The sequence below is a fragment of the Coenobita brevimanus genome, chromosome 68 (assembly GCF_032717465.1).
Source record: "Coenobita brevimanus isolate Jiangsu-jjx chromosome 68, ASM3271746v2, whole genome shotgun sequence".
Lineage (NCBI taxonomy): Eukaryota > Metazoa > Arthropoda > Malacostraca > Decapoda > Coenobitidae > Coenobita > Coenobita brevimanus.
The window spans coordinates 42,249,627-42,265,246 of NC_137021.1; positions in this window are offsets into that span (position 1 = coordinate 42,249,627).

A 15,620-nucleotide genomic window follows, 5' to 3' on the forward strand; every position below is an offset into this window, starting at 1 on the left:
ACTGGCTCAAGAGTTTTGTGAATATCTTAATGGCGTGGTTTGTAAACAACTGATGAAAGTATGGTGACGTTTTTGAGAGAGAGAGAGAGAGAGAGAGAGAGAGAGAGAGAGGAGAGAGAGAGAGAGAGAGAGAGAGAGAGAGAGAGAGAGAGAGAGAGAAAGAAAGACTCCGTGCCAAGTGTTCGTTAGTAGAAAAACTTTAATTGGTGCATGAGCTTAAATATCTTAGTGCTATAACAGAAAAGACACGGAAATATGTGAAGAAAGTGAATGCTGAAAGAGAAAGGGAGGGAGCAAGGATGGGCAGGGAGGGGAGGAGGGAACAAGGAAGGGCAGGGAGGGGTGAAGGGAGGAAGGAAAGGCAGGGAAGGGAGAAGAGAGGAAGAAAGGGGGCAAGGAAAACATGGAAATGAATGAATGAAGGAAAAGGGGAAGAATGAAGGACAGCAAAAAGTAAGAGGAGAATAACGAATAAAGAAATGGACGAGAACAATACGACAAAAAAATTGAGAGAATGAAAGTAGAGAGAAAGAATGAAGTACTGAAGTCAGCATGACAGAACACAGGAGGCAAGTAATGGGGATAATGCAAGGAAAGACAAAGGGATGAAGGAAAGAATAATGCACAAGAAGAGAAAGAAGAATAAAGTGAAGAAAGGGAAGATTGAAGCAGAGAGAGAGAGAGAGAGAGAGAGAGAGAGAGAATTATGAATGCTATAACGAAGAAAGACAAGAAATATGATATATAACAATCACCACAAAATGCATAACAAAATGTTGGAAAACATGAACGACTGAAAAATAGGAATATCAAAAGCAGAAAGAGAATACAAAAAAAAAAAAAAAAAAAAAAAAAAAGACTGCGATGAATGAATCTGACAAAAGATTAATGGAAGTTCTGAGATTATGAAGAGAATAAAAAAGAAAGAAAGACGGGAAAGATTTAGCGAACACAGTAAAGACAGAAATAAGACAGGGGAATATCAACACAAGGAAGAAAGAAAGGAAATAGGTTTAAGAGGAATGAATTAAAGAAAACGCGAATGGGGTAAGAAAGAAAGAAACAAGGGAAGAAGGAAGAAGGAGATCAAAGGTGAGGCTGAAAGGAAACCAATCAACGGGGAAGTGAAGAGAAGTTTTAGCAGGAGTCTCCATTCACCCCTCCCTCTCTCTCTCTCTCTCTCTCTCTCTCTCTCTCTCTCTCTGCTTACTATTATACATATGTGTGTGTGTGTGTGTGTTTCCAAGTATACAGATATATACTATTTATCTATCTATTGCCAGACGCATTAATCCCGTACGGGGTGGCCACAAACAAATCGCCTCCATGTTGCCCTGTCCCCAGCCATTTCATTGCCCAGCCCCAACCTCACACCCCCTCTTTCATATACCTCTCCATTCCATCCCTCCATCTCATCCTTGGCCTCCCCCTCCCTCTCCCCCCCCTCCACCTCACTCACATACACTTTCCTCGTCAGTCTCTCACTCTCCATCCTCTCCACATGGCCAAACCACCTCAGTGAGTTTCTCCTAACACTTCCCATCACATCCACCTACAAACCACAACGCTACTTCACTTCCTCATTTGTCAGTCTGTCTTTCCATGTGACTCCACATGCTCCTCTCAAATAACTCATTTCCACAGCTCTCACTCTTGACTTCTGTCCCTCCAACAAGGTCCAAGCTTCACTTCCATACGTTAGAGTTGGTATCACAATACTGTCATGTAGTAACTTTTTCACTTCCATGCTCACTTCCCTGTTTCTTATCACTGCTTGCAAGGAACCAGCAACCTTTCTTCATTGCTGTACCCTTTCAAGCACTTCACCCTCTAAACCTCCATCCATACGCATCACACTGCCCAAGTACTTAAACGTACTCACTTTTTCTATTTCCTCCTCATCTAACCTTACTGTACATTCACTGACTTCACTTCTCTCGAAGACCATAACTTTACTCTTCCCTATATTCACCTTTAGATTCCGCTTCTTACACACTCTCCCAAACTCATCCACCAAGCCTTGCAGCTCCCCTTCGTCTTCACTTAACAACACAGTATCATCTGCAAACAACAGTACAAGGAGTTTCCAAACACTGCCCTCTCTCACTAGGGCCGTTTCAACATCCACTACCCTACCTTGTGTCTCTTTTGTAACCCCATCCATATCCAGAATGAACAACCATGGAGACACGACACAACCTTGTTTCAATGCAACCTTCAAATAGAAAAACTCACTCAGCTCACTATCCACACGCACTGCAGCCTTAGCGCCCTCATACATACTCTTCACGGCATTCAGTAACTTCCCATCTACTCCATATATTCTTAATGCTTTCCACAATTCTTGTCATATCCACCCTGCCATATGACAGGGTGGATATGACAAATATATATACATACACGTTAAATACATACATACATAGATAGATAAACAGATAAAACAGACAGGTAAGCAGGTAGGTAGATACAGACAGATTATTACTTGGATATTAAAACCCGCAGAAAACCACGCTCCTTAGCGACAACAGACACTGTCGATGAAAAGCCATAGAGCAGTCCACGAAAAGGATAATAGTGAGAATACAGAAATAAAAAGACATTTTATATATGAATTTATGTAGGGCCACTTGAAATAAATGTGCGAGAGAGAGAGAGAGAGAGAGAGAGAGAGAAAGAGAATGTGTGTGTGTGTGTGTGTGTGTGTGTGTGTGTGTGTGTGTGTGTGTGTGTGTGTGTGTGTGTGTTTAAGCATTTGGTTGCTTCATGTATGTTTTACCTTGGCTAATGTATTATAAATTATACAATAAACCTCTCTGTGCACCTCAAAGAGAATACAGTAAGAGTTGTGATTTATTCTTTTAATTTAGACAACGTTAATGATCAGTTTCTATGATCCCTTTTACCAGTATAATCAAAATTATATATTTCTTTTTCGATAACTCTGGACGGATGTTATTAAGCACTGACCAAGAACGGATCAACTGGTGAAACGAAGGATGGAATAAGTTTACTCATCATTAGCAAAGTATACAGGCTACTAATATAGCAAACAGTGTAGCTGCACTCAACTGTTTAACTGCAACAAGTCACGCAATACTTAATCTCGGAGGAAAAGGCAAAGACTGGTCCGAAGGCAACAGAGAAATCTTGTACCTGTGAGAAGGAAGGTAACGGAGTTTAGACTGCTGAAGCAGAATATATACTGGCACTTGATATGTGAAGCAGGTACTGAAATATAACAAAGGAATGGACGAAGTAGTTGTGGAAATATAACAAAGGATTGGAAGAAGTAGATATGGAAATAGAACAAATGAATGGAAGAAGTAGATATGGAAATACAACATAGGAATGGAAGAAGTAGATATGAAAATAGACCAAATCAATGGAAGAAGTAGATATCAAAATAGTTAATGGATGAAGTATATATCGAAGTACAAAAACTGAATGGAAGCTTCACGAGAATTTAAAATGATTTGGTTCTAAAAGTAGCAGACAGCAAATTTCGAAGCCTCAGCAACAAAATTTCAGAAAGCAAAAAAAAAGAACCTCTAAGCTAAGGGATCTAGAGCAGCCAAGGTGTTTACTGCCAGACCCTCAGGGAAAGGGCTATTTTCAAAACAGGAAGGTCCAGAAAAAGGTAATTTAGTTTACCTACAGACTCACAAAAGAAAGTATTGTTGGACGCCACTTTAATGGCAAAAAAAGTTAATAAAAAGAGAATAAAGGAAAGCCAGAAAAAAAATATATATATATAATGCCCTCAACAACAAATATAATGAGGGGATTATCTGGAGGGTGTGTGGGGCTGAAAAGGGCTATTTTCATAACACAGGGATCGTATTAGAGAACAAGTCTTGTGGTATGACTGTGTGTGTGTGTGTGTGTGTGTGTGTGTGTGTGTGTGTGTGTGTGTGTGTGTGTGTGTGTGTGTGTGTGTGTGTGTGTGTGTGTGTACCAAGTGGCAGAGTGGAAAACATGTGAGCTAATTAATCCTCAGTAATGAGGCAAATCAGTGACAACAGCATTTCTAGGCCGGCTTCTGGCAGGATCCGACAAAGACAGAACATGACAAAGGACAAAATGAAATTACAATTAAATATGAACAGATTTTAAGAAATTTTAAGCAACGTAGCCCGTCAAATGTTTGCTCTCAGATTATAACAGAAAAACTGAGACGAAAAGACGAAGATATCAAAACAGCAAAGAAAATTTTGTAGATAATTTTACAGTGGTAGTATCATGATGGAAGGGTCAGTTCAGGACAGCACCATGTTAGACAGAGATTCAAAGGAATTAGAAGTAGTAAAGAAAGCCTTAAGTGGACCAAAGAGGGTAAAGCAGGGGATGATGACGCTCTCACCAATGATATTAATACAGCTGCGGGTTTCTTTAAAATAAACTAGCTAAACTATTTATTAAATTATTTTATCTCAAAACTCAAGTAGCTGAAATATGTGTCTATTATAATACTTCACAAAAACGTGACATATCAAAAAAAATTGTCAAGTATTAGGTCGTTTCCCTGTTGTGTAAAAGTTTTCCATAAAAGTCCTAACAAATTGGAGTATTTCAACGCTAGATGGGTAATAACAAGAAAACAACAAACTTCATGTCGTAATGATTGAAAACTATCAACACCCCACTATTGATGTCAGTCAGGATTTGGATATTAAAATGTAGACTCCACGCACACTTACTAAAAATAATAATAATAATTTAAAAAAAAATTCTCCTTGAATACCGAATAATCATCGCAAAGTTTAACATTCTTTCATCGTGTCCCGTTATACACTTTTACGGTTCAACACTGCAGTAGTTAAGGTTGTATGATTAACGAGGCCATCCATCCATTACACAGCTTGTTAATTAAGACCAGTGTGTGTTCCAGCCAGTTGAGAAGAGCCGGAATCAAGACGAACGGCCGGCCTATGAAGGATGGTGAATTAGGTCAGTGGAAGGAGATGTCTAGATCGGTGATGGATGGGGCGGACGTGGTTCTAACCCTCACTCTGGTAAAAGATGGAGTGCGAGTGGAAGTTGATTAGCATGTGGTTCCATATTTGCTGTTCAGGCTGTTGACAGAGAGAGAGAGAGAGAGAGAGAGAGAGAGACAGAGACAGACAGAGAGATCTAGTATGATGGGAAGGTCTGACTGGATTAGTTTGTATTATAATCATAAGGACAGAATGGCTGATGAATTACTCTAAAGATGCTACGCAAAGCCGAAGCATAAAACAGTAAGAGGAAGGAGGCTGTTATGCATGTGTGTATGTCTAATTATTAATATATGTACGTACGTATGTATGTGTACGTATACGTATTAATGTATTTATGTATGTATGTATGTGTGTATGTATACGTATTAATGTATTTATGTATGTATGTATGTGTGTATGTATAAGTATTAATGTATTTATGTATGTGTGTATGTATACGTATTAATGTATTATGTGTGTATGTATGTGTGTCCGTATTATGTATGTACAGTATGTATGTATGAGATCCTGCTACTGGAAAATCATAGTTCTGTAATCAACCCTTTGTAATTACCACCAAAGCTTTGTATTCAGGCTAAATCCAGACTTTATTTTTCTTCAGGCGATGGGGCGTAAAGAAGGTCAAAGGTTAATTCAGAGCGCTTCGAACCTACGTGTTATGTTGATAGAGGTGTTGATCAGTGGTAGTTATGGTGGTAGATGCCGTGGTATTCTGTATGGTTGTGGTGATTGTGGTGGTAGTGGTAGTGATGGTGGCGGTGGCTGTGGTAGCCTTCACTGATAATGCTAATAATGGTTGTGTTGATGGGGTAGTGATAATACTGGTGATGATGACAGTGGTGATGTTGATAGTGGTAATGATGACAGCAGTAATGATGACAATGGCAGTGGTGACAGTGGTAATGTTATAGTGGTAGTCAAGGTAGTGGTAGTTGTGGTAGCCTTTACAGACAGTGGTAGTATGTAGATGTGGTGACATCAAAAATCATAATCTCTCTTTCATTAACTAAACAACGTAGTATACATTACCAAATTTAATAATAATAATAATAATAATAATAATAATAATAATAAATTAATAATAATAATAATAATAATAATAATAATAATAATAACAATAATAATAATAATAATAAATTAATAATAAAAATAATAACAATAATAATAATAATAATAATAATAATAATAAAACAACGACTAACAATAACCACAGCGATAAATCCTGGCAGTCAGAGAGACGCCACAGCTCGGTAACACAGGCAATGAAGGCCGCTTAACGATGTTGCTGATGGTTGTGTGCGGTTAACGAGAGATCACGTACAACGCTTAACGAGGCCTGTAACGAGTTAGGGCGTCATTAACCTCTCCAGGCTGAGAACGTCATTTCTGCTTCATTCTTGCTCTCTCCAGACGATTTTATTCAGCTTAGTAAGACTTTTCGAAGTGGAGAGGTTAGATACAACTCTCATCAACCATGTCACTGGTAAAAGTCTTATCCAGGCTGAATAACGACTTTCAGACCTAACATCAACATACTGAAAACAGATCAATCGTAGTGAAGTGATTAAATCATAGAGGGAGCTGCAGTGGTTCAGAGGCAGTGTGTTCGTCTCGTGTTCTGAGTTTACACCGTATTTTGGGTAGGAATAGGAAACCACGACTAACACTTCCAACTCCTTCAACTTGACAACGTCATTAGGGACACTGAAGGCATAGGTATTGATATCATGTTCGTTTCCATGCGCGTCTGTGTTGTGTATCTATGTTAGCAAAATGTATCATAAATGCTGGATCCAATTCTGGTAGGAAGTGGCATAATCCTTGTGTGTGGTTCTGGGATGAACTTGTTTGATTTTGGTTCCCATCGATCAAAGGTCAAGGCCATGGACAAGATCAAAACTCAGGTGGGGTCGCTGTGCTGTCAGAGTACTTCTGATTTAGTTTTTTTTTTTTTTTCCTTTATCTTTCCAACCCTGGACACAGGTTTAACAGCCCGTTCCCTGTGGCCCAGTGGTACACCTATCCACCATACATATCACCACTACGGCGCTACCACCCACCGTCCACATTGCATACATGTTGCTGACGTCTCATACAGGACTGGTGTCTTGGTATTAGCGTGGGTGTTTTTACATGTTGGCGGGTCTTCTGATTGTGCAACAAGTCTACTTTAACGAAACTCAAATCCTTAAACTTCTCTTTGCCTGGGGATTCAAACCCACGTCCATTGGGATAGTAGGCCACCTCAACCATCTCGGCCACCACCTCCCCCAGATAAATGTACTTAGCTATGAAGAAAGAAGGAGAACTGGAGGACTTAAGTAATGCATTTCCCTTACCCCTAGAGTGGATTCTTATTCTTCGTCGCATAGATCTCAGAACACTGCCTTGGACTGACAGGAATTCTCTCGATAAATAAGTAAGTGATGACTAAACAAGTACATAAATAACAAAAGAAAATCCTCCGTGTTAACTACAGTTAATAGGTATACTTGTACCAAGTGCCCAACAACAGAGGCAGAGTTGCTGGAGATAGATTTTTTTTTTTTTTTTTAGGCGTTTGTCTCCTAGGATTTTACTCAAGCCTTTGTCTGCTGGGATTTTACTCAGGCGTTTGTCTGCTGGGATTTTACTCAAGCGTTTGTCTGCTGGGATTTTACTCAGGCGTTTGTCTGCTGGGATTTTACTCAGGCGTTTGTCTGCTAGGATTTTACTCAGGCGTTTGTCTGCTGGGATTTTACTCAGGCGTTTGTCTGCTAGGATTTTACTCACATTACCAAGGTCGTATTATCGTCGGTTAAGGAAGCTCCCTACCTCTTCTCAAGTTAGCAATTTCCTCGTGGACACGGCTAGTTAATATTCTCTATACTATTTATGCTGTGTATGGTGGTATTTGAAATATTTTAATGACACAGTAGAGGATAGCAAGGTGTAAAAAGCAAAACAAATCGCTTAGGATGAGGTGTTAGGGGGCTTCCTTAACCGACGAGAATACGTGCTAAATCTTCACGTGCTGGTATAAATAAAATACACGATTGCACTAACCCCAGCCAGAGGAGTTAGAGCGTATTCTCGTGGAGTAAGGAGGCTCCCTAACACCTCTTCTTCAGCGATTTATTTTCCAAACTACCCATTAATATCCTGCTTTTGCTTCTTCTATCTTTTTAATGTCGACACAGACTGCATAACTAACACAGAAGAATACAATAACGAAGCAGAATCAGAAATAAATCGGTATGGAAGAGGTGTTAGGGAGCTTTCTAACAGCACGGGAATACCGCCTAAGGAGTAACTGTTAAAGGCAAGAGAGAGATATGATTGGACTGATTGTGTGACTGAGTGATGAATGAATGAATGGATGATAATGAGTGCATAAGAAGTGAATGAAAAATGTGTAGTGAGTGAATGTGTTAATGCTGAAGTGGTGACCTGTAACCGGCCCTGGTTGCCATGGTTACGGTGGCCCAGCGTGTCTGTCTGTCTCTGTCTCTCTCTCTCTCTCTCTCTCTCTCTCTGCAACTGCAGTTTTATAAGCTACTGTACATTGTGCCAAAAACGAGGGAAATCTCTTTAAAAATGAAACAAAAGCATACGGGGGCCAAATACTAGTCGCCCAACAAAATATGTTGTTGGCTAAGGTACAAGCTGCCGATAATCCAAATCTGAAGAAAATACACAAAAACTCTACGGACTTTAGTCACCGCGTTTCACAAGTCAATTCATATCAAAAATGGAATGGCGGCTGGCATTCAGTCGTCTTCGATCAAATCTTCACCAGAAGTAATAGATTTCTACACATCCACGTAGTTGTTATTACCTGATGATTTGGTGAAAATTCGTCCACAACTTTTCGAGATATTCTGGCAACAGATACATACACACACACACAGAAACACACAAACAAAAACTACATCATCTCGCCTTGTTAAAGGCGGACGACAAATATAGGAACAAGAAAAACTGCCGGTAAAACATGAATTGAATCAATTGGGGTAATAAAAAAAAATACAGGTTTAAAGGGAACAAAAAAATTCAATATAAGATCTATCTATCTATTGCCAGACGCCTCAATCCCGTTTGGGGTGGCCACAAACAAATCGCCTCCAAGTCGCCCTGTCCCCCACCATTTCACTGCACTGCTCCCAACTCACCCCCCCCCTCTCATATACCTCTCCACCCCATCCCTCCATCTCATCCTCGGCCTCCCCCTCCCTCTTCCCCCCTCCACCTCACTCACATACACTCTCTTCGTCAGTCTTTCACCTTCCATCCTCTCCACATGGCCAAACCACCTCAGTGTGTTCCTCATAACGCTTCCTATCACATCCACATCAACACCACAACGCTCCTTTATATCCTCATTCGTCAGCCTGTCTCTCCATGTGACTCCACAGGCTCCTCTTAAATAACTCATTTCCATTGCTCTCACTCTTGACTTGTGTCCTTCCATCAACGTCCAAGCTTCACTTCCGTACGTTAGAGTTGGTATCACAATGCTGTCATGTAGTAACTTTTTCACTTCCATGCTCACTTCCCTGTTTCTTATCACTGCTTTCAAAGAACCAGCAACCTTTCTTCCCTGCTGTACCCTTTCAAGCACTTCACCCTCCAAACCTCCATCCTTACTCATCACACTACCCAAGTACTTAAACGTACTCACATTTTCCAATTCCTCATCATCCAACCTCGCTGTACATTCACTGACTTCACCTCTCTCAAAGACCATCACTTTACTCTTCCCTACATTCACCTTTAGATTCCGTTTCTTACACACTATCTCAAACTCATCCACCAAGCCTTGCAGCTCCCCTTCATCTTCACTCAACAACACAGTATCATCTGCAAACAACAGTACAGGGAGTTTCCAAACACTATCCTCTCTCACCAGGGCCACTCCAACATCCACTACCCTACCTTGTACCTCTTTTATTACCCCATCCATGTACAGATTGAACAACCATGGAGACATGACACATCCCTGTTTCAAACCAACTTTCAAAGAGAAAAATTCACTTAGTTCACCATCCACACGCACTGCAGCCTTCGCACCATCGTACATACTCTTCACAGCATTCAACAACTTCCCATCTACTCCATATATTCTTAACACTTTCCACAATCCTTGTCTATCCACCCTGTCATATGCTTTCTCCAAATCCATGAAAGCCGCATACAACTTCTTTCCCTTCTCTAGAAACTTTTCCATTAAAGATCTAAGAATGAATATCTGATCTACACAACCTCTTCCCTTCCTAAAGCCTCCCTGTTCTTTTCCAACTAATTTCTCTGTTCTTTCTCTAACTCTGTCAAATAAGTATCCTACCATACACTTTTCCTATTATACTAAGAAGACAAATGCCCCTATGATTACCACACACCTCTTTTTTCCCCTTTTCCTTTGTACAAGGGAATAATTATACCTGACTTCCAATCCTCCGGGACTCTACCTTCCTCCCAGGCCAATCTGCACATCTTCCCCATCCATTATACAACTCTCTCTCCCCCGTGCTTCAGCATTTCACCACACACTCCATCAATTCCTGGGGCTTTCCCCGATTTAACTTTCTTCATTGCTTCCACAACTTCTATCCTACTGATTACTTCCTGTCTTCTCACCTCCCTCCTTCTCCCAGCCATTCCCCAGCCACTTATACTCGCATTACTTCCATCCTCTACGTTCAACAATTCCTTAAAGTGTTCTCTCCATCTGCTCACTTTTTCTCCCTTCTGCACTAGTAATCTACCATTTTTATCTTTCACTCCCCAGCTAACTTCACTTCCACCATGTCTTACTCTTTTCACCTCTCTCCAGAACATTTTCTTACAGTCCCTCCACTTTACACTCAAATTCCTTCCAAATTCCTCATCCACTCTCTTCTTACTCTCTCTTACTAATCTTTTCACCTCTCTCTTTCTTTCTACATATAACTCTCTCTTCCGCCTCTCAACTTCTTCCACGCCCCTACTTCTCATCCATTCATTGTATGCTTTCTTCTTTTGTGCCACAGCCTGTTTCACCTCTTCAGTCCACCACGCTGTTCCTTGCACCCCCCTCCGTCTTCTCTTCCTTCCAAAAAAAAAAAAAAAATTGCACGAGAAAAAAACAGTGTAAGTCTTGAGAAAAGGAACGAATGACCATGGAAAAGTTGAGGAAACTATAAGCACAGTTCGGAAAGAAGTGTGTGTGTGTGTGTGTGTGTGTGTGTGTGTGTGTGTGTGTGTGTGTGCGCGTGTGTGTGTGCGTGTGTGTGTGCGTGTGTGTGTGTGCGTGTGTGTGTGTGCGCGTGTGTGTGCGCGTGTGTGTGTGCGTGTGTGTGTGTGTGTGTGTGTGTGCGTGTGTGTGTGTGTGTGTGTGTGTGTGTGTGTGTGTGTGTGTGTGTGTGTGTGTGTGTGTGTGTGTGTGTGTGTGTGTGTGTGTGTGTGTGTGTGTGTGTGTGTGTGTGTGTGTGTGTAATGAGACAGCAGACTGATTGAAGGAAAATTTTCTATCATGGCCCCCATTGTGTAAGGTTCTTAGGGAAAGATCAAGGCGGCTGAAGTTATGATGTAGAAAGAGAGAGAGAGAGAGAGAGAGAGAGAGAGAGAGAGAGAGAGAGAGAGAGAGAGAATACCTGTCTTTTACACCAGTAAAGTGCTCTTTGTGGACGCGTTACGAGTAAGTGATCGTTTGTACAAGCGCCTATCATCATAATTTCATCTTCGTGTAAACTTTCAACATTTCTGGTCAGGTAGTTGACCAATAACAGAAGAATAATTGACCTCAAATGTTTACTTTCTCACGCTTTCCCCCCCCTCACGTTTTCTCTCAGGATATGCACATAGCGAGGCGCCGTAGCATTTATCACACGCGCAATGTTCAGTTCTCTGCTCCCGACTTGCCATGCCAACGAACTGCGTCGGTAAACGCTTGGCTATTGATCGAATAATAAAACCAAGAAACTGGGCGATTACCGGCACCCTTGTTTATTTCACCCCCTAAACATAGAAAACATTTATGTAAAACTTAAACGTAATATCCGATATTGAATTGTTAGAATTTAGGCAAGATAACAGCGTTACAACGAGAAATCTTTTTTAATTCGATTTCATAGTGGAGCATGTCAGTTGAAGCCCTCAGAACATTCCCTTGGAGAGCTGGGATTCCAAGGGGTTTCTTTGGTCTCAAGAGTAAATATACTGTATAGCTAAAAGCAAAATGTACTGAATGTATCTACCACCTGCTGAAAGAATCACTTCTCTCTCTCACACAGAAAAGTTATTAGCCTCTGATAACAACCATCGAACTCAGTCAAAATCTTGACCGTTCTTCCCTTGTTATTCCCATTTCTTACTTCCACTATTTCTTGGTTCTTTTTCCCATTTCTTATCCTCACTTCTTACAATTGCTATTTCACGTCCAGTGTTGCGTTTTGACAAACACGTGTTATAACTTGTCGAGGGTGAGTCACAGGAGCCAGAGTAATGCAAGAGTATTACCATCTGCTCTGTATTTCACTTCCATCTTATATCATGCTTCCATTTTTATTGTTTACAGTGTCAGCAAACCACAGTCCCATACCACCATTGTGTCCTGCCTTCCATATTTCCCTGCCACCATTGTGTCCTGCCTTCCATATTTCCCTGCCACCATTGTGTCCTGCCTTCCATATTTCCCTACCACCACTGTGTCCTGCCTTCCATATTTCCCTACCACCACTGTGTCCTGCCTTCCATATTTCCCTACCACCATTGTGTCCTGCCTTCCATATTTCCCTACCACCATTGTGTCCTGCCTTCCATATTTCCCTACCACCATTGTGTCCTGCCTTCCATATTTCCCTGCCACCATTGTGTCCTGCCTTCCATATTTCCCTACCACCATTGTGTCCTGCCTTCCATATTTCCCTACCACCATTGTGTCCTGCCTTCCATATTTCCCTACCACCATTGTGTCCTGCCTTCCATATTTCCCTACCACCATTGTGTCCTGCCTTCCATATTTCCCTACCACCATTGTGTCCTGCCTTCCATATTTCCCTACCACCATTGTGTCCTGCCTTCCATATTTCCCTACCACCATTGTGTCCTGCCTTCCATATTTCCCTACCACCATTGTGTCCTGCCTTCCATATTTCCCTACCACCATTGTGTCCTGCCTTCCATATTTCCCTACCACCATTGTGTCCTGCCTTCCATATTTCCCTACCACCATTGTGTCCTGCCTTCCATATTTCCCTACCACCATTGTGTCCTGCCTTCCATATTTCCCTACCACCATTGTGTCCTGCCTTCCATATTTCCCTACCACCATTGTGTCCTGCCTTCCATATTTCCCTGCCACCATTGTGTCCTGCCTTCCATATTTCCCTACCACCATTGTGTCCTGCCTTCCATGTATCTCATTCCACCCTCAACTTTAGACATCCTTCTCATACCCTTTTGCTGTGTACTCCATGACCCGTATTCTCGTCGAGTAAGGAAGCTCCCTAACACCTTTTCCTAAGCGATTTATTTTGCTTATTACAATTTACTGTCCTCTTGTGGTATATAAATCCTCCAAACATCGCTATACTCTGCAGAGAAAACGTACAAAGGGATATTAACCAAATGTATCCAATACTAAATCGCTAAGGAAGAGGTGTTAGGGAGCCTCCTTGCCCTACGAGAATACGGCCCATGTTGTTGTCACAAAAGCATTGCATACAACACTGTCCATCGCCTCAGCCGGCAGGGAAATGTTTGTTAACTTTTGCTCAAGGCTGTATATTAATTGCTTATTATTGCCATGTGAAAAACGAGAGGCAGAAACAATGACTAAATATAAAGTGAGAGGGAATAAGAGAAAATGGGATAAAGAAGAGGAAAAGCAAAATAAGGCAGTGATAAGGCGACGTGGCTCAGGCTGGGGAAATAAAGAGGACCAAGAGAGAGAGAGAGAGAGAGAGGAAGTATATAAAGAAGACGAAAAGGCCATGAATTACAGAAAGAGAAAGAGAGGAAGAAAAAGAGCACGAAGAGGCACCGAGATAGGCTACAGAGAGAAAGAAAAACAGGGGGAGGAGAGAAAGAGAGAATGAGGAAGAAGCTGAGATGAGATGGAAGAGGAGGATTTGTGAGGGTATGGGACTGGGGTAGGAAGGTGGGAGGAAGGAGAGGAAGGTGGGAGGAAGGAGGAGAAAGGAAGGAGGGGGGAAGGGGAAGGAAGGGAAGTAGAAGGGAGGAGGAAAGGAAAAGGGAAAGAAGACAAGGAAGGAAGAAAGAGGAAGGGGGGAGAAAGTAAGAGAGAGAGAGAGAGAGAGAGGAAGGGAAGGAAAGGAAAATGGAGATGTCTGGAAGGAGAGGAAGGCAGGAATGAGCAGTGGGGAAAGTGGGAGGGAAACAAGTGAGGTAGGATGGGGAGGAAAGGATTGGGTGGAAGGAAAGAGAGGGGAATGTAGGGAAAGGGGAAGATGTGAAGGAATTAGAGTATACAAGAATATATAGGGAGGATTGAGGAAAAGGGAAAAGGAGAGGAAGAATGGTGGAAAGGAAGGAAGGAGGCAAGAAAGGAGGGAGGAAACAAGGAAGGAGGAAATGGGGTGGAAGATTACATGATGAAGAATGAGCCAGGATGAGGGAGGAGGGGTGGAGGAAGGAAGAGAAAGAGGGTGGAGGAAATAAAAAAAAGAGGAAACCGAGGAAGATGGGAAATTAGGAGGGTAGAAAGACAGGGGAGAGGAAGGAAGAGGGAAGGAGGAGGAAAGGGAGAGGAAAGGAAGGAGGAACAGGGAAGGGAGGGAGGAGGAAATTAAAGATAAGAAGGAAAGGAAAATAAAATGGAGGAACGGTGGAAGGGAGAGGGAGGGAGGAAACAAGGTGGAAACAGAAGAGGGTGAAGGGAAACTAAGGATGAAAGAGGGAGGCAGTAAGAGAGAAGGAAAGAAAAGAGAGGGAAAGAGAGGGGGATGAAGAAGGCAGAAAGAAAGGGAAGAAAGGAGGGAAGGACAGAATAAAGATGGAGGGAGGAACGGAAGAAGAATGGGAAGGGAAGGAAGGAAGGAAGGAAGGAAGGAGGAAGCAAGGAAGAGAAGACTATTGGAAGCAAGAAAGATGAAAGGAAAGAAAGAAAAGGGAATAAATTGAAAGGGGAATGAAGAAGGAAGGAGGGAAGTGAAGGAGAGGAAGGAAAGAGACTGAGAATGAGGAAGGAAGAAAAAGCAAGAAAGTGGGAAGAGAGGAAGAAAGGAAGGGTGAAGGAAAAAAGGGAGAAAGGATGGAAGGGGAAGGTAACAAATGGAAGGAATACTGAAGGAGAGATTTAGGGAGAACGAGGGAAGGAAGGGATGTGAAAGGGTAGAAGGACGGAAGGAGAGAGAGAGAGAGAGAGAGAGAGAGAGAGAGAGAGAGAGCAGAAAAGGAAGTAAAAATGGAGAAAAATACACGAGCAAGTAATGGCAGGCACAACAAACCTCGCCTGACAGCAGTTGTTGTATTGTTGTTGTTAAATACTGAATCGGTACTGCCATTTAGTGTCAGTAAACATTTAAAGAATGAGGTAACGGCACTAATGAATATCCGTGACCTTGAGTTTGGCCTTTCAAGGTCACTTAAGGTCAAAGGTCATGGTACCAATTAAAAGCCCATATGGGACTTCCTGTATGTTTT